Below are 18,995 nucleotides of genomic sequence, written 5' to 3'. Positions count from 1 at the left end.
ATTTCATATATCTCAAGCAGATTAATGTTTAATAAATGTAAAAATAGGCTTTGTGTAAAATAAATCAGTTAATTCAAGATTTGTTCCTTGGACTATGCAAGGTTGTTTACAGACACTAAGTTTTAAGATTGGGGTCATAACCCCAGGTAATTAAAATTTTTTACTCTTTCCTTCCTCCCTCCCTCATTGAGGTTGGACTGGGTGATAGAAGGAATAAAACAAAGTACTTTCCCTGTTACTGTCCATGGTTTGAGTGCAGTTGTTACACCCTGAAGCGGGATCCTGAACATCAAGCTTTTCTTTCCCATTTGACTCTCTCACCAGAGGTTACTCCAATGCTCAGAAGGGACTGAAGCTCTGTTAGACAGTTTTCCTGGCCCTGCAAACCGTGCCAAACCCACACTGCCTTGAACACACACGTGACAGAAGCGAAGGATTAGGCTGCTCTGACTAGGAGAGCGTGGTGTTTTCCTGCGAGCCACTTTACCCCATCATCAGACAAGGCAGGACCCAATGTGCAACCGGGCCCAAGGGCAAGCTGCCCCAGCAGCAACAACTCCTTTGCTTTTTCCCTTTACCAGGGCTTTTGGGCACACAGCAACTGCCACAGAACATGACTTTGCTGGCAGTCTTTTGGTAGAGCAACCCCAACAATTGAACTGCAATACAACCACAAAGGGACATGCCTGACTGTCCCTGGAGAAGTGAGACGTGAAAGAGATGCTGACTATAAAACCACATCACTATTTCCTTGATGCTACTTTTTAAAATACTTTCCTCAGTAACCCAGCTAATGCTCCAGCTCCTCGGTAAACTCCATGGCGGGGCTTCTCTCTGTGGCACTCTCAAAAAAATAATCTTTGATGATGACTGCAACATAAAACACTGTCAAATCATTTGGCTTGAGTTAATCTTGATCCAATATTTGAAGAAAGACAAATCAGCCGAAGATTGAGGGTTGTACTAGGACTCAGTTCATCTGAATCTTTTTCTGAGCCCTTCCAGCAGAGTCCACATCCTTGGACAAGCCATTTCAAAGCTCTGTACTTTAGTTTCCCTCCCTGTAGAACCGACTGCAGACATTCCTGCCCTGTGAAATGTGTCAAGGAAGTTTCAGGAGAAGGATGCTATTCATGAATAAACAGCCACAAAACAGTAAGTAACCTCATATCAAGTTTAATGGCTGTCCATCAATCAGTATCACAATTATCAGTGTGACTATGTGCAGTAGATCCAGTAGTGTCTGTCTTCAGGACTATTTTCACTCTAGTTCCATGAACAACACACTAACATGGCATTTTTAACCATACTTTTTTTTGTTGTTGTTCAAAATGTTTTCCCTCTTTATTTTGTCTGCTTGGCCATAAAAATGAAACAAATGAACCTGATCTAGTGATAACTCATCTGTGGTCCAGGAACACACAAGTGAGAAAACATACAGTGTTGCTTGATGTTTATCCCCACTGGGCCCTCTGCCTCTTTTCCAATAAAATCCACTGTGTTATGCATGCATCTCACTGTGTTTGCACACCATTTCATTTGCTTACGCTATTCTATGTCTATCTGCCCCTCCTACATACACATTTATTGTATAAATACCTATGAGTTAGTGACTTTCTTGTGATCTACCCATGAGCTTTAATAGTAAGCTGTTCCAAAGTAACTTACTAATATTTGAAGCAACAACAGAACTCTCCCAAAAGAAGAAAACACAAATATTTAGCAAGTGTTTGACCTTAATGTGGTGGAAAAGCTCATGTGTTCCCATGATCCTATAGCTACTCCTATGGCAGTGATGGTGTCACTGTGATCACCTGAGCTGGGCAGATAGGGTCCAAAACAAGAGACATGGCACCGGTCTTTCAGTTTGCCTATAAATCACCAGAAAACTCAAATAAGCCATGGAAAGAACAGAAATAACAAGGTCATCTCATAAAGATGTACAACCTTGACCATGCAAAAGCACTGAATGTTTTGAGTGTTTATGTGCCTTCAAACAGGAGCTAGAAAACTGTTCCATATGCTTCAAAGCCTTTTAAGAAATATAGTTGCTGGGAAAAATTAGCAAACTTAGCCTGTTAAACAAATGCAAAACATTAAATAGGAAGAGATATTTTAGAGGGTGTGCTGCTGTATTATCAGCAATTAGTAACCATAAAGACACCAGAAAAATACTAAAAAGTATGCTCTCCCCGGAGAAACACCAGAAGTAAACATTTCACTGGTGGGCACACAGCAATCTTCCAAACTGATCTCACATTGAAAGCAGCAACAGTGAAGGGAACCAAAAAAGTGTAAAAATCAGCTATGTGGAATGAAAATAATTGCTCTTGCTCCATTTAAAGATAATATTGGGACAGACACATTGTTTTCACATAAATACATTCATAGGCATATGCAGTTTTCACTATCAAGCAGACTGGCCCAAGGAGACTTAATTGAAAATTTGGCTATTATCTGTAAGTCAGTGACATAACTTATTTAACATAACAACCTCAACTATTCATTTTAATTTAACTTATTTTAATATTTTATTTCAATTTTTAATAAGTTTAGTGAGTTCTCACTTCATATTTTAAGTGTTGCTTTAATCCATCCTACTACCACATTTCTATGTAAGAAAAAATAAAAGTTCATTCTCTATTAGAAGAACCTTTATTATACTTATGTCACCATATTAATATCAAAATTCTTTTTGCTTTTTCCACTTTTTTTTTGCTTGCAAATTGATTTTTTTACCTCCAGTTAGTTTTGTAATATGTCCTTCTAAACATTTATACATGTACATGCATTCAGATATATTTATTGTCCATTAAAGGGGTGAAAAAAAGACAAATGTTCTATTATTCAAAATTAAATAGCTCAGTAATTCTAGAATAAGTATTTTTGCTAAAAAAATAGTAGTATTATTTAGGTTTTTTTAATGACAACACTGTTGCTTATTCTAAAGCAACGTTATTTGTTCAGAGTTACATTTATGTGAAGCACAAAGAAGAAATGGGTATGGAGGACAAACGTACTTAACACTAGACATTTAGAACATGTGAAAACTTTTTCTTTCATTATATGTAGAATATTGCAAGTAAAAAATGTACAATATAGTCTCTATGATATAAGGTAAATCATTTGGTACTAAGTACGTAGAGTCTGACTTTTCTGCTGTTAAGATTTATGAGAAATTAAAAACAAAGATTATTTCTGGCATTGTATTCCTTGGTCTGCAAACATGAGACATTAGTTGCTTTCCAACTTACCTCCCCCCAGACTTTCTGTGAAGGACAAATTTTATTCAACATGAGTAATAATCAAAAGGCCTTTGATCTCGATATTACCCTCAGTCTTCTTTCCATGTGACAATGAGCTTGAAATCCACTGAAATAGTTTAGCTGGTCTCTTTCTTTTGTCATCTCAGTTGCATGCTCAGGGCACTGTTTGTTGTCTCTTACATATCAACTCATATTTCTAACTGTTCCATCTTCTCTACCAAGTTATGGTGAACATTACCAGACTCTTGTCCTCCTGTTTGATTAACAGTATACAAAGATCCTCCAATTAAAACAGTTTCCTACTATATTCTTCATCCACTGAGTTAGTTGCAAAGTCTCTTCTGCAGTTCTTCTTACCATTCCTTTACAGGCCTTTTGCTCATTGACGACACTCTCCATTAATGTCACATGATTTTTTAACTGGCTGTTAATTGCTATCTGATATTTCCCTATAAAGACTGAGTTTTTTGACTTCTTGATGTTTCTGATATACCTGTGACTAATATATGTATCACAGTATCACAGTATCACAGTATGTTTGGGATTGGAAGGGACCTCAAAAGATTATCTAGTCCAATCCCCCTGCTGGAGCAGGAACGCCTAGGTGAGGTCGCACAGGAACATGTCCAGGCGGGTTTTGAATGTCTCCAGAGAAGGAGACTCCACAACCTCCCTGGGCAGCCTGTAATTGGAGTTATTCAGTTATTGGAGTTATTGGAGTCTTCTCTCTCTTTCCCGCAGAAAAGCTGGAAAAGGATCCTGGAATTCAGGAGTTAAAGCTTAATGGCTCCTAGAGGAAAAAGAGAAGTGATTGCTCTCCTTTTGAGCTCTTCTCCTGTCAGCTGGAGCAGCAATACGAAATGTTCCAAGCAAAAGGCAAGGATTAGCCTATCGAGCCATACCAACTGCTGGAAAAGCTGATGCCCTTCCGGGATGCCCATGCAAAGCAGCTGCTGGCAGTAGTGCCTCCACCAGAGCTGTGATTACTTGCCAGCCAAATGACCCAGACGGTTTCCTGTTCTGCCTAAGCCTAAAGCCACCCTTGGATCCACATTCCCAGTTTGGCAAATGGGGAGGCACAGGTATGACAAAAGCTCAGTGGCATTACGGACAGTCCTCGCGTCAGACTTCTCAGTGCCGATGGGTCTTTAGTGGCGGTAATGTAATGATGGAGGAATGCAGCTGCTGCCAGAGGAGACAGCAAGTGACGGAGGCTTTGGAGATCCTGCGTATATACCTACAGTATCAATTATTTCCCTACATCCTTTTCTGGCTGTAGCTCTAAGTAACTTGCTAGTGTATCTAGGGTGAAACTTTCTTTATCTAAAAGCATTAATACTGAGCATACTGTTTCCAGATTCAGCTGAATGAAAACTGACCATAAAAACATACTAAATAGTACTAAACATTTGTAGATATTTGAAAATAATTGATAAGTAATTGATCAACAGACAGAAAGACAGCAGAAAATAAATTCTTCCTAAGGAATACGAAATCCCACCTTTCATATGACCAAAAAAAAAGTTTTACTGACCCTTCTGATAAATTCCCTAGTAGAGACTTGTTAAATATATCTGTATTACTAAAAAGCATTAGCTTGTTTTCCTCCTTCTCACTCTGATAACCATACAGTTTAAGCTTAGAAGCACCAATGAATTTTAGTGTCTGTTGTCCTTGCTCAGCTGTATCCCGCAGGGCTCATAGAAATCATTTCAAGGACACACCTAAATCACAGGAAATCCACCCTCAGCAATCCATCAATTTCTCTCCCAGATTTCTTCACTCCCTTCCCTTCTACACATTCTATTTCTATTTTCCATAAGAAGAAAAGCTGAGAAGATGAGACTGCTTTTTCAATAAGATAGAAACACGGAAAGGTAGTTCATGTGGCTTGGCCCAAGTGAAACCTGCCCTTCAGGGTCAGTTCCCAGTTTCAATGTAGACAAATCCATCCTTCTCACAGCATTCATTACATCATGCACTGCAGGGCAAAAGGTTAAAAAGGCATGTATTTCCATGTGTCCTGTTTATATGAATTGCTAAGGTCAGGTCTGAGTTCTCCCGGAGGTATGGGAAGGACACAATGGAAGAATCTTCTCTCCAATGAAAGCTCCCTAGGGTTTAGACAGTAATTTCTGAAGTCCTGGATGGTGTCTCAGCTGACACATAGGCTGTAATCAGTGCAGTCTTTCCTCTAGGGACAGATCTACGTGACTGTAAAGACATGATGGAATAGAAAACAAGAGAAGATTCAGAGATTTCAAATATCTACAAAGTGCTGGGCCATGCTGAGCTGTGTGATAGTTAGCAAAACAACAAGAGCGCATTTTTATTGTTGTCATTGTCCTTCCCTTTCTCTTGTCTTGTTCATTGCCTTCCAGCAGGCCTAATGCACTAACCTGAACAGCAGAAACATCATAGCTGTACTATTGCTTTCTTTTCTCCAAACTGTTTAGCCACACCATGGTTCAGCACTCCTGCTGATGTCTGTGTTTATCCAGCAATTTATGAAGCAGCAGCAAGAGCACAAGAGCCTTGATAGCCGCAGGGTGCTGGAGATCACTTAGTAAAAACAAATGATCATGTATAAGTCAATATTTTTAAAGTATTCAGTCTACAGCCTTTCAAATCTAACAGTATATGTGATGAAAAGCTGTTTAAACCACCGCAATTGTCACCGGGATTTGAGGAAAGCTAGTCTAGATATGGAAAAACAAGTTATTAGGACAAGATCCAGCCCTGAGAAACCCTTAGTCAGCTCTGTGAGGTCCTATATGAGGTCCCTATACAAGAGTTCTTTGCATACAAAACACATGTTTGGAGGAGGACTGGGTAGTCTCAATTTACCAGTAAACATTAAATATGTTACATTGTGTACTTTGGAACAGGGATTCAAAGCTAAGCCTCCCAACTCCCAGCCTAGTGGGAAAACCAGCAGTCTCCTGGAACCATCTCTCTGCAGACTGTTAATACCTAATAACCTTGGGCACTCCCACAAATAGTGCAGAAATGAGGCCAAAGATGAATTTAAATACATATGCCTCATAAATGGACTAAGTACTACAGCCTGAGTACTACAGATGCCTGGATTAAACTCTATCTTCCTACCCTTTATGAGAAAGGACTGATTTAAACATCTAACTTGATCAGGAGATGCAAAGAGCAAATAGATGGCTTCTTAATCCTCTTTACAGCCATGGATTAACTGCTAAGATCACTCCTGAATACTGCTGAGTAGTCAGTTTAGGCTGCTCTGTGGTTCTTCAGGATCCTCACACAAGATTTTTAAGCTTTGTCCCTGCATGCTACCGGGAGATTCAGCATTGAACTTAAGATCTGTGTGGTCTATTGCTGGTGAAACATCTTAAAATCGATATTAGCACCTGTTACACAACCTATGTTACATGAACATACTTCTGGTAGTTAGGAACTGTTCCTAACCCTGTTGAAGTCAGTAGCTGAAGCCACACTGGCTGCAGTGCTCCAGAGTCAAGTCCCAGTGTCATGCTGGCCAGAACTCTTCAACGATGGAGCATGTCCTGAGGTGGGAAGTGCTTTCATGGAGATTATGAATAAAAGAACGGAACAGAGGGCTCAGGGCCCATGGAGTCTCAAGGGCTTAAACAACACAGATCACAAAGTAAAGAAAGAGCAAATGCACTTCAGTCATCAAGTGCTCCTTTCTAATGAGAGGTCTAGTTGAGCCTCATTTGGCTAAAAGCTTTATTACAGATTGTGCACTAGCTATATCAGTCAGAAGGCAGAAAAGGTCTTCTATTTAGTTTCATATGAATTGCCGTGATTGCTGACTATAGGAATCTTTGCTGTTACCTAAAATGATCCCTTCCTGAAGAAGTAATAGCAGAGTAAGATGGGTGGTCATCAATCACTAGTGTAATAGCTACAGGAAAAGAAAAATGGCACAATAAAGTTAAATATTTTATGGAGCAGCATTTAAATTTCATAATTAAAATGCGTCATTAAATCATTACCTCTTGATAAAAATATCAGTTTCCCACAAGCCAGCTTCATGGAGTATAACAGTTCAAAGGCCTAATCAGCTCTTGTTTACTTCCAGTAGACATCGCAGTGCTGTCACCTCAGTTATGACACAGAACAGGGATCTGTAAATGAGGGGAGAGGAGAGCGGAGGGCTATACTGGAGGCTACAGACCTTTAAAGAAGCTTTTTTGTTACCCCACTACAGCTCATCTATTATATTCTTCTGTTAAGTTGTTGGCACCACTCATATTCCTGCTATTGGATGATCATAGCTGGACTGTGTGAAACATAACTTTGGCATCGGGCTCTATGCGCAATATCAGTATATATATAATTATCACTGTGCTTCTGTGCTACATATTTAATTGCAAATATCCTCATGGCTGTCACACTCTACACAGCTGGGTAACTTCAAGAGATAATGTCTAGTTATTCGCTAAATAAAACTGGACTGTGGTTAGCCCTTTCCTGGGTCAGACTGCAGCAAACTGATTGCAAGGAAAAGATAGGTGATTTCACCATGTTACCTCCCATACATTCATTATCACTTGTTCATTCATTAACAAGGAAGTTACAGTTTTGAAGGTTTCATCTGTAGCCTGTCCAGACCTGTCAAGTCACATGTGCTGAGTAAAGGCTCGCTCACCCTTCTGCTCCCCTCTTGGCCTGTCCCCTCACGGTGATGTCTCAGGTTTAGCCACATGTCAAGGCAACATCTCTGTTTTTTGACCTTATGTGTCACATGCAGCTGGCAACTCTTATCAGCTCTTCCCCAGGAACAACCCTCTGCATAGGTCCTGTCTTATCACAGGCTTGTCCAGCATGATTCCTGCATCATGTAAAATCTGCTTGCAACACATTCAGCAGCTCCTCTTGCTGCCGTGTTATTTACATTCCTCTAAACAGATGCAACTTCTATGCGACTTGGGAAGTAAATGAAACCCTGAGCCCATTTACTTAAATTTATATCTGTCTTGGAAGGCCAGACATGCCTGAGAGGAGAGGAGTATAATGTGACTACTGAACCTTGTACACCACCAATTCCATCCTCAAAGTGCATGGGAAAAATTCAGTATTTTTTTGCGGATTCAGCACAGAATATTTTCCATTGTTTTCTTCCAAAGCAAAATAGAATTGTATGACACACACTTACTAATTCATTCCTAGCTGACATTTTCCAACCATTCTTTTCATTGCTAATCTTTCATACATGCATGGGTGGAGTACTCATGGCAATTCAAACCTGTTCAGCAAGAAAGAAACTACTTCATGGGAGATGTATAAATCTCCACTACACATTTAAAAATTGCAAGTGACAATGTATTCTGGAGTTCTTGGTAATTTCTCATTAAACTTCTATTCAGAGAAAACTTGTTAGTTGATGTTAGATATTTTTGAATATATATATTTTTGAATAAATGTGCCATTTTGGTAACTTTTTTATAGGCACAGGATATGGTCTCTTTTACTGAGAATGTTGTGTCTGGTTATTTCACAGGTCCAAAATAAGAAAATTCAAGCTTTTGTTGTATTGTTTGATTAATTTATTCCTTGATGAATGCAAAGACTGAGAGAAATATTTTAGCTGTCACAGCAGTGTAATAAGACACAAATAATCCAGATTATTCACATGATGGGAAATGTGAACCTCAAGCATCTTTACATTGTGTTATTCAAATTTTCAGACATAAAGTTGGATTGACAACATTTTTTCTCATTTCTTTCACTTTCTAAGTAATGCATAGAAATAAATGAATGCTTATTAAAATATGTATTCCCTTTGGACTCCCTTAAATAATTTTTAAGCTTGTTATGGAAATACAATTTATGTATAATTAAGGGAAAATAGTAAAATAATACTTGCATAACTTTTCTTTTGCAAAACAATCCAGTAAGACACCAAAGAAACACAATAATACCTGAAGTAAAATACAAGCAGAAATTCGTTTAATTCAAGAAAGACATGTCTATCTGTTGAAACTTCTCTGTACTGCTGAATAGGTAATGCTATGATCAGGAATGAATTGATTAAATTGATTAAAATATCATCTTTAAAATAACCTGATGAAATATTTGATTTTAAAAGAATATTGAAACTTACAGGAGAAACCTCTGTTCCTTAAATTAAAAAAAAACAAAAACCAACCAACCAACCAACCAACCAAAACCAAAAAACCACACACACCTGAAACAGAATTATAATTGAAGAACAAAAAAAAAAAACAACAACAACAAAAAAAGGGATAAATTATGCCTGTAAGTTGCAGTTCTAGAATTATAGCAAGTTCAATAAAACATACAGAAAGAGCTGCTATGGGCTAGTTTATCTCCTGTCTACATTCATAAATGACCTGTTAGATGTCTGGGGTGAAATTCCACTGAATAATTTTTTGAATATGGGAAAGGAACAGGGCTAGTGTCCTACTCCAGGGTGAGCTATTTTGCCTTGCTCTTTTATACCATATGACAAGTGGTCCTATCTGGGCTATCACCAGAGCATGAACACCTTTAGGAAGATACATTTCATTTCCATTGCTTGTTAGTACATTGGACTAGTCTGGTCTATTAACATCTATGACTCACTTGTGACTATGTCTCTGTTTAATATATTTTATAATAAATTCTTCAGTGAGTTGGAGTTGAATTGTTCTAGACAGTCTCTATTAGCATGACTCATTATTATCTAAACATTCAAAGGTAGAACTGGATCTATGTTGTCTGGTTTCAGCATAGTCAAACTCAGCTTGCAAACATATGCTTGCCTGGAGCTGCATCACATAAAAATAAACTTGAATTTGCTATGTCAAAAGTAGTATTCATTAGTCAATTTTGAATTTCAAATCCTGACTTGTAATAGGAAATTGAGAGAATTAAATGTTTTAATAAATGTAAACACTAAAATTATTCAAGAAATATTTATTCTGATTATCAGGGTGCTGCTTTGTCCCTACATAATGAAAGTTCTGTGCAGTCCTGATTTTCCCACCTCTAGAAAAAGATATGGAAGAGCTGTGACAGATCTAGAGAAGAACAATAAAGATGATCAAAGGTATGAATGACTTCCATGGGAGGAACAATTACACAGGCTGGAAGACTTCAACTTGGAAAACAGACAGTTGAGACAAAGTCATAGAAAATGGGGAGTGGTGTGGGAAGGGTGAATAGGCATCACTTCTTCATTGTGTCTCCTAATAGCAGAAGTAGTGACATCAAGTGAACCTATAGGTGGTTGGTTCAAAACAAACAAAAGGTTGTGTTGTTTGTTTTTTGTTTTGTTTTGTTTTGTTTTCATGCAGCATATATTAAATCCAAGCACTGCTTGCTAAAGGGTTTTGTGAAAGTTAAAGTTTGCACAGGTTGAAGGACAAACTGGAGGAGTTAATGGAAGGAAAATCTATAGTGCTCATGAACTCCCCAACTTGCAAATAACCAGTCTGTTGCAATGCTTGGGAGAAGTACCAGTACTAACTTGCCCTGTTTTTATAATTTTTAATTTGTTATCCTGTGTTATCTATTATCTTGGTCTGATCTAGCACTGTTATTTTCATGTTCTTTGTCTACTAACTGACTATCCTGAATATTTATTTAGTGCATCTGTACTTTTTGGGTACATATCCAGTAACTGTAAGCTTGTGTTTCAAGATTAGTACTGAAGAAACATTGCAGGAGATCTGTCACAGTATAAATATAATAGGAATTAATACAGTATAGTCTACATTTAAAAATGAAGGAAAACATAAAATACTAGTCCAAATATTTGTAGCCTAAATGTACACTTATATTTTTACCAAGTCTTCCATTATGGTATAAAACATTTAAGAGACTTTATCATTTCTATGAGAATACATTACAGGATTATCTTTCCCTATCAATAAAATTAAGTGCTAAAATATATTTTTAAAAAACATTATCTGCTTATAATCACACACTTATCTATTTAAAAGTGAAAGGGAATGTATAAAGTATGTAATAAGGTCTGGGAAGGCAGACAGTTACAGGCTGAATATTTTGACCTGTAATACAGGTAGCATTGTTAATTTTTGAGTGGACATCTTTTACATTTTAAGGCTGCTTGAAAATCTAGTGAAATATGCTCTGTAGTTGAGCAGGGTCTGAATCATAAAATATGATAGTTATATATGTGTTTTACTTGACAATTTTATGATAAAAAATTCAAAATTTTGGTATACCATTGACACACCTCAATGAAACACTGTATGAAAAAGTATATATTTGGTTCTGGTGGATCTCCTTTGCTTATCTGGCAGGTGAAAAAACCCTTCACTTGTAAACCAAAAACTGGAGTGCTCAGACAGGCTGCAAAATCAATAGTAGTTTTAAACTCATAGTTGATGTCATCTTTATGATCTGATGATTTCATATTTTTTATTTCAGGATGTTTGGGATGGAAAAGGGGACAGACAATGTGGACATTTTCTGAGTAATGTCAGTGGGTTTTTGGTGTGGGCTCTCTTCCACAGTGAGCAGGTTTGTAAAGGACATGTGAATCCAGCTAGCAAAATACACAGGTGTCAATGGGAGTTATGACGCTTGTGCACAAATGAAAGCAAAGGGCTGATGCCTCCTTTGCTTCTTACTTTCTTTGAGGAAGAAGGAAATATTTCTGTCAGTTACAGTGACTAAGAATCAAGAGTAGCAAACAGACAAGGACATCCGTTCAACAGTAATGGAGAACATAAACTAGGTGTTGGTTGGGCTTTCCAACACTTTGCTGCGCAACCAACAACAGTTCCTTTCCTGGCACTTCTGTTGTTGGGCCACATAGCATGGGATCCAGAATGACCCACTAGGAAATATCAGAGAAATCTGACTGGACTAATTAGAGACTCCTGACTGCTCCAGAGGGCAATAAGTGGGACAAGACCATGTATCAAGCCGCTGGGGAGGCGCTAGAGGCGAAGGACTGTTCAATGCCCAAAGAAACCACACTTTGGTACAGAGTCACTCCCCTAATGCAACTTTTCTTTCCTAGTAGTTTGTCCATACTGTTCAACTGTAAAGAAAACATAAAGCATAAACCATAAAGAAACCCATTTGCAATAGAATTACATAAATTAACAAGAAAGAGAATCAGGAAGTAACAGCTAGCTTCTGTGTATCTTTATTTTGAAGGTTGTAACCTACTTCAGCTTACACGGACTTGTACACCAGCAACTCCCATGATGGCATAAAAAACCAAAAATGCCTTAAAGAATCTCTGAGATATAGGTCATTTGCTTTGCTATTAATACACATATCCAACAATAGTTTTACTTTCTGATTTTAATCCTAGACTGTCTGTGCAGCTCAGAAAATAACCTTTGTTTTAGTCTCACCAATGACACTTTATAATCAGCACAATGTGATTGATTAGTGCACAGTTCTTCCTGATGGTGATATACTGCTCTCTGGGAAAAAGGAATGTTTAAACACAAAAAATCTAATAAATAATATTTTCTAATAAAATATTTTTTTCTTTATGAACTCAGCATTTTCTGTGGTCTTTCATCATGTCAAAAATGAAGGAAATGAAACAATGTACTAACAGGAATATAGCACACTGCCTCAAACTGTCAAGGAGAAAAAACTGCTGTCATCAAAATAAACTCCAGCAACGAAGTTAACTCTTATTTTGTGTTAAGTATGTTGCTCATAAAAAAAATCTCCTGCCAATAGTCATAACAACAAAGGCTCTTTTTTTCTCAGTCAAGAAGGATGTTTTATTGTTCTAAAAATGTCACAAGACAGTGACCAGTGAAAGCACTATGTTATGAGAAATTATTGACTTTTGGGATAGGGGGAAAAGTGAAGGTGAAAGGATCATCTGAAGTCAAAGAAGTGCTCTGCTTTCTGCATAAGTTTGATGGAAAAAAGTAAGAGATCTTTCCAGTAGGAGGTTGCATGAAGAGATGAAGTGATCAACTAGGAGACAGATGACTAAGTGAAATAGAGGACGTGTGTGAAAGTGGGGTGAAGGGAACTAAATTTTCAAATGGATGGGTAAGTCATATTAGACTCAAGGAGCCTGAGTTTACCATGCTATGGAAAAGGGAGCCATAGAATGATGCTGAGGGAAAGGAAAACAGCAAGAATGATTCAGATGAAGACTTTGGAGAGTAGGGAAATAGGTGACCAAACCTGCCTGAAAGTTTGAAATAAGTAACAAATGTGGCTGATTTTATAAAAAAGCTAATACTGGGGTTTAAACTTCTCACTCTCAGATTTGGCTGAGATTGAGTAAAGAGAAAACGATGAAGGAAATTCAAACCAAAGTACTAGTGATTGAAAGACAAGCCAAATATTTGAATTTCTAATTTAGAAGTAGATCCTTGCCTCTGTCCCCTTCTGGTCACTTCGAGGCACCACACAGTTATTCAGGATTTATGTCATTTCTGTCACATAGTTGAAGTCTGCAAGTTTGCTACACCAGGCCAGACACGTCCTCAGGATATAACAGGCTTACCAAACCAGCCTCATTGAAATCAGAAACATTTGTTTTCTTATGAATTTCTGTTTTCTTACATTCAAACTTCTATTTGCCCTCGCAGTCAGAAACACAGTTTTAGAGGAAAATCATATAGACAAACAAAAACTGGTCATATGCCTTAAATCTTGCTTTTTTCCTAATGTTAGCCCAGTAGGATTGAAGTTCTTTGAGAACTGTCATGCCTATCTGTGTGACAGAGCGCCTCGGAGCAACACCTTCCTCTCACCTGGAAAGACAGTCTCCCTTGAAAGATGACTATTCTATACCTGGGGTGAAGGACATTTTTCTGGCTTTGTCTTTTAAAAAGCTTTAGTGATTTGTGAAGAAAATATTTATTATTTAGAATAAAAAATAATTATTTTGTCTTCTTGTTTGTATTTCTTTGCAAAGCTATATTACAAAAATATTCTAATTGCTGAGCATACACCATTCCCACAAATTATAGCAGAAATCCTCTGGTCTTGTGTTAGACACTTATCTTATTATATTAAATAATAGGAGACATTTATTACAGTAACTGAAGGAGAGGAACCTGTGTGTGTTCCACCCAAAGGTGTACTACTTTTCCATGAATTAAAACAATATAGACAAAGAAGGGATCAGTTTTCTGCAGTGTCACCGAGGTTATAATTGAAGGACGGAGAACAACACATCTAATTATTAGGAGATGGCTACTTGATAACTTTGGGAAAAGGACATCTCTGACGTTCTGCTTACAACAACAAGGAGGCGGACTCTGTGACCCTGTGAAGGTCCTTTATAGCCTTATATTATGAAAGTCAACTCTGGACTGATCCTTTTATCACCATTTAGTCAGACTTGAAACAATGAGGACAAAGGTTTGCTTGAATGTGTCAGCCTTTTGAATGTCACACAGATCCTAAGTGCTTATTAAATTCCTGGCACTCTTTGGCTCTTACAAAAAGAATTCAATAGTTTTATCTGGCTATTTAATAGCTGAAAATATATCACTGTTATCCCGTATTACCTTAAATTCATTGTAATCTGCTTTTCAGTTGTTATTGTTCATTTCCAGGTCTATTAATCCATTTTCAAAACAAAAGTTAGTAGTCAAGTTTGTATGATTTTAAACCCACATTTGTTATACATGGAAGGAATAAAACTGGTGCTCCTTTGGAGTGAATCAATGGTCTGTATCTAGTGTAGGATGGCTTACAAGTCTAAGGTTCCTATTTTAAGTGCTTTAAAACTAAAAACATTGACATTTGAGGCAATTTAAGCATCATTACTAATCAGGCTATGTCTCTGAGACACCATTACATAGTCTTGCAAACCCATAAAATATTCAGCATAGCACAGAATTGGATACATCATTGGGTACACAAATCAAACTTCTGTGATTTACATTGGCCAGTGACTGTGTTTTGCAGAGTGAGACTGACTGAAGAAAGATATAATGGCATCACAAATATTGACAGAAGGAGAAAGGTGCTGCAAGAAGGGCTGGTTAAGACAGCCTTCTATTATTAATTTAAAAACCCTGTTGTGCTGAAGAAGGCTGGTAAAGTGTTTATGCTGAGTGACACCCCAGGCACAGCACCACTCAGTTCAGAGACACCTGCCAATAGATGCCAAGTGAAGAACTTATGGGGTGCGTTTGCCTTCTGTAGTTCACTGGTGAAAGACAATGTAATGAATAGACAGAATTCAGCTCCCAAATTTCACCGTCAATGAAGAAAAAGCTACAGGACCTTGACTTTCCTTAAACTATCATATGAACTTCAGATCTGAGAAGTCTGGTATGCAGGGAGCCTGCATCACCATAGCAGGTTCATGTACGCTTTTACATTTTTGTTTCTGTCTATATGAGCTAATTTGAATGAATTAGTACTGAATGCTATTTCCTGTGATTAGCTTTCTGTCTCTACAAATTACCTGCATTATTTCAAAATGGCAAATATAGCAAAACTTTCAGGCAGGATATGCAAGATGAAAATCCTGTTAAAAATGAAATAAATCAATAATTTCCCCCAGGAGCCGAAGAGATACTTTAAGTCTCATTGGTATGAACCTTTTCCACAGTTTGATTAAGAAAAACAACATGTAATCTTTGGAGAAAAATAAAGAAGCTGATGAGAGTAATAGAATTGCTGTTTGGAATGGCTACTGGAATATATCTGCTGACATTTGAATCTCATTAACATTATTGGGTTTTTGTACTATAGAAGCACCAATAATGCAGAAAGTGCTATAACATCATAAAAAACTTAATACTTCCACTGAACAGCTCTGGATCATGTTACTAAACAAAGCAAAGGTGAGATGGTCAGAGAGAAATTTCCGAGGATTTTCTTTAGAGTGTTAGTTATTTCCTTTGGAAAACGTGCCTCTTATGTCTAACTTATGTCTTACTTAAGTAAGAGGGCACGAATGACAGTGACAGGGAAGATGTGAAAAATGTAGGTCTGAGGGAGTTTCTGGCTTTTACTACTTGTTGTTTTGAAAAGAAAAAATGTAAATGAATCAAGTTTCATCTTGTACGAAAGATAAGGCCCTTGAAGCGATCACAAAGAGTAGGAGGTGTTGACAAGCGATATCTCCACGAGTGCCACTGGGAGAACTTGTATTGCTATTTGATTTGGACAGTGATAGGGAACTATAATTTTCTTCATTATTATTCAGACTAATTCAGAATATTAGAGCAGACCAAAAGTAATTGTTGCAATTGTTTAAAATAATCAAGCTCTGTTTTCTGATTATCCAAACATTTTCATGTTTATGACATGAGGAAGCCAAGAAGAAGGTAACCCCTTATGTTGCAATATCTCACATGTTAATGTGTAAATACATAAGCCCAATATCAAACACAATATGTGCAAATGACAGACATCTAATTTGTATTCACAGTGATCACAATTATTTGCACAAATTGAATAATGTCACATACATATGTATAACCAGATACATCCAATAATCAATTTGTTTCCAGATTGAAGTGTGCATTTTCCAGGTGCAACACCACATCTGAACAACTTATTATTTTCCAGATGCTTTCATGTTTTTGATCTCCAAGATAAGCATTTTCCTCTCAAAAACCCCCAGAAGTACATTTCCAAAGACAAACAGCAGTTGTTATGTTCTGTTTGTACATCACTTAGAGGAAAGGCATATTTGTGGTATCTTCTGTCTTCTCTCTTGGTATAAAATATATATAATGATTATACTTAAAACACTGTAAATCTCCTTTCTTGCAGTCTGCAGTCCTCAAATTCCAGAAACATATGGTTTTCCTCTTAGAGTGGAAGCAACACATAATTAGGCTATGACCAAGGTAATTATTGCAAAGAATTTAAACTGATGACAGAATTTTTTATTTATTTTTTTTATTTATTTTTTTTTTTCTGAAACCATTGTATGTAGTAGAGCATGCCAAATTATGGCAGCAATCATAGAATCATAGAATAGTTTGGGTTGGAAGGTCATCTAGTTCAACCCCCCTGCAAAGAGCAGGGACACCTTCAACTAGAGCAGTGCTGAGGATGTGTAAGAAACCACAATAAACAAAGAAGAGGCACTGGGCAAAGTTGCAGCCTCTGGCTGGCTGGAAGCCACGCTCCCATCTCACAAAGGTGCTTTTGCCTCTGGCTGCGATCCAGGGAAAAAGGCCGATGACGGGAGCCAGTGCGCAGGCCGAGGCCACACCAGATCCCCAGCGAGTCACGGCGTCTCTCCTCCAAGTAGGCGTGACATCTGCAAAATCAGACTTGGCCTCACCCTGCCTGAAAGCAACTCTTCGCCCAAGCTAGGAGTATCTAAGTTAACTTCTAAACTCAGTACCAAGCCCATTTTTAATTGGCAAGTTAATCGTGTGAAAATGCTGACTGAACGTCACTCATAAGTACTAGTCCTTTAGTTAAGCACATTTGTAGGTGGGGCATATATAAGCACAAAAAGGCCTCAGGACAAGTTGGAAATAGAGGTCTGACAGTCACATTGTCCTCAGACTACAGCTCACAGCAGATGGTCACCAAAACTACCTAAACTTTGCCAAATTCTGTACAATCTGGTAAATCCCATGAAATATGAGACCTGTGCCTTTTAACAGTGCTGGAGAAACTTGGCTTTCCCTCTGTGTTTGCATGTTCAACTCACCTTTGTGCTTTTCATCAGATTTTGCACATCTTTATAGCACTATAATCAAGTTGTATTAAGTCTACATTAGAAATAAGTACTTTTTGTAGTAATTTCAGGCTAAAATATTGAAGTCAGTAAACTAAGTTACCCTTATCATCACATTTAGGACACAGAGAGCTCTTTGAAGTCAATTGTGTTACAATCCTCTAAAACAGCATTATTGGCCCAATCCTAATTTAAAATCCAGTTTTATGACATTCCATTCATTTCCCTGAAGTTTGCTTCTCATTTGCAAAGTGAGATTAGAATCAAATCCCATGAGGTTTCCTGCAGAAGGTCAGATAAGACTGAAAGCATATCTCCAGGCTTTTGTCTATGGAAACGAGTCTTCTAAATCATGTTGGTTCTTGCAAAAGTATCAGGAATGATTAGTAAACAACAATTGCCTTAATTTTACTTGTTTGTTCTGCATTTTATAGGATGAGCTTAAGTTCTCCACATGTATCTAAGGCTGTAAAAGCAAACATATCAAATCAAACCAGAGCTGGTCCAGTTCATTCTCTTTGATAGTGGTCAATAATAGATTCCAGGAAAGCTTATATGAACAAGGCAGGTATCTGATGTCATGTTCCTAGCGAGCTCATTCAGCCTACAGCAAACTTTGGTGCAGCGATTTCCTGAGGAGAAACGTGACATGCTTGTTTCTTACAGCAGAGTGCAAATCAAGAGTAATTGCATTGAAATTTTGTGGAGTTATAAGGGTATAAAACCAACAATAGTAGGTGCATTTTTTTTCTTGTAGACCCAGGTAAAACACTTGATTTAAATATTTTTCTGTCCTTGTGAAGTTCAAATTATTTAAAAAATGGCATTTTGATTACAGTACCTCCTTACTTTATGATAGTAGTAACACGATTAGAAAAATAAATGTTTTTGAAAGATAAATGGTAATTATAGTGCAGTGTGCTTGCCATTATTAAATTCGAGTACCTTTTATCATTTCAATATTTTCAGTATCAGTAATGTTTATGTTCCAATCATAACTTTTAGAAAAAGAGTTTTAGACACATGTTATTCACTAAGAAGTTTCATGATAATTTACTGTCCATATAGTGCCCCAGGTGCAGAGTGTGTGGATGGTGCTT

General features: G+C 37.5%; 1 long non-coding RNA gene across 2 annotated transcripts in view; it reads left to right on the top strand.

Moving 5' to 3' along the window:
• LOC135578606 (uncharacterized) overlaps positions 1-18,995 on the top strand; it is a 53,937-nt gene that overhangs the window by 19,317 nt on the left and 15,625 nt on the right. For both annotated transcript variants that reach the window (XR_010470542.1, XR_010470541.1), the window contains exon 2: positions 16,971-17,047. This is a non-coding gene — a long non-coding RNA (uncharacterized LOC135578606). The remainder of the gene's footprint in view (positions 1-16,970; positions 17,048-18,995) is intronic.

Source organism: Columba livia, chromosome 2 (assembly GCF_036013475.1).
Source record: "Columba livia isolate bColLiv1 breed racing homer chromosome 2, bColLiv1.pat.W.v2, whole genome shotgun sequence".
Lineage (NCBI taxonomy): Eukaryota > Metazoa > Chordata > Aves > Columbiformes > Columbidae > Columba > Columba livia.
This window is presented reverse-complemented; position numbering and strand designations above follow the sequence as displayed.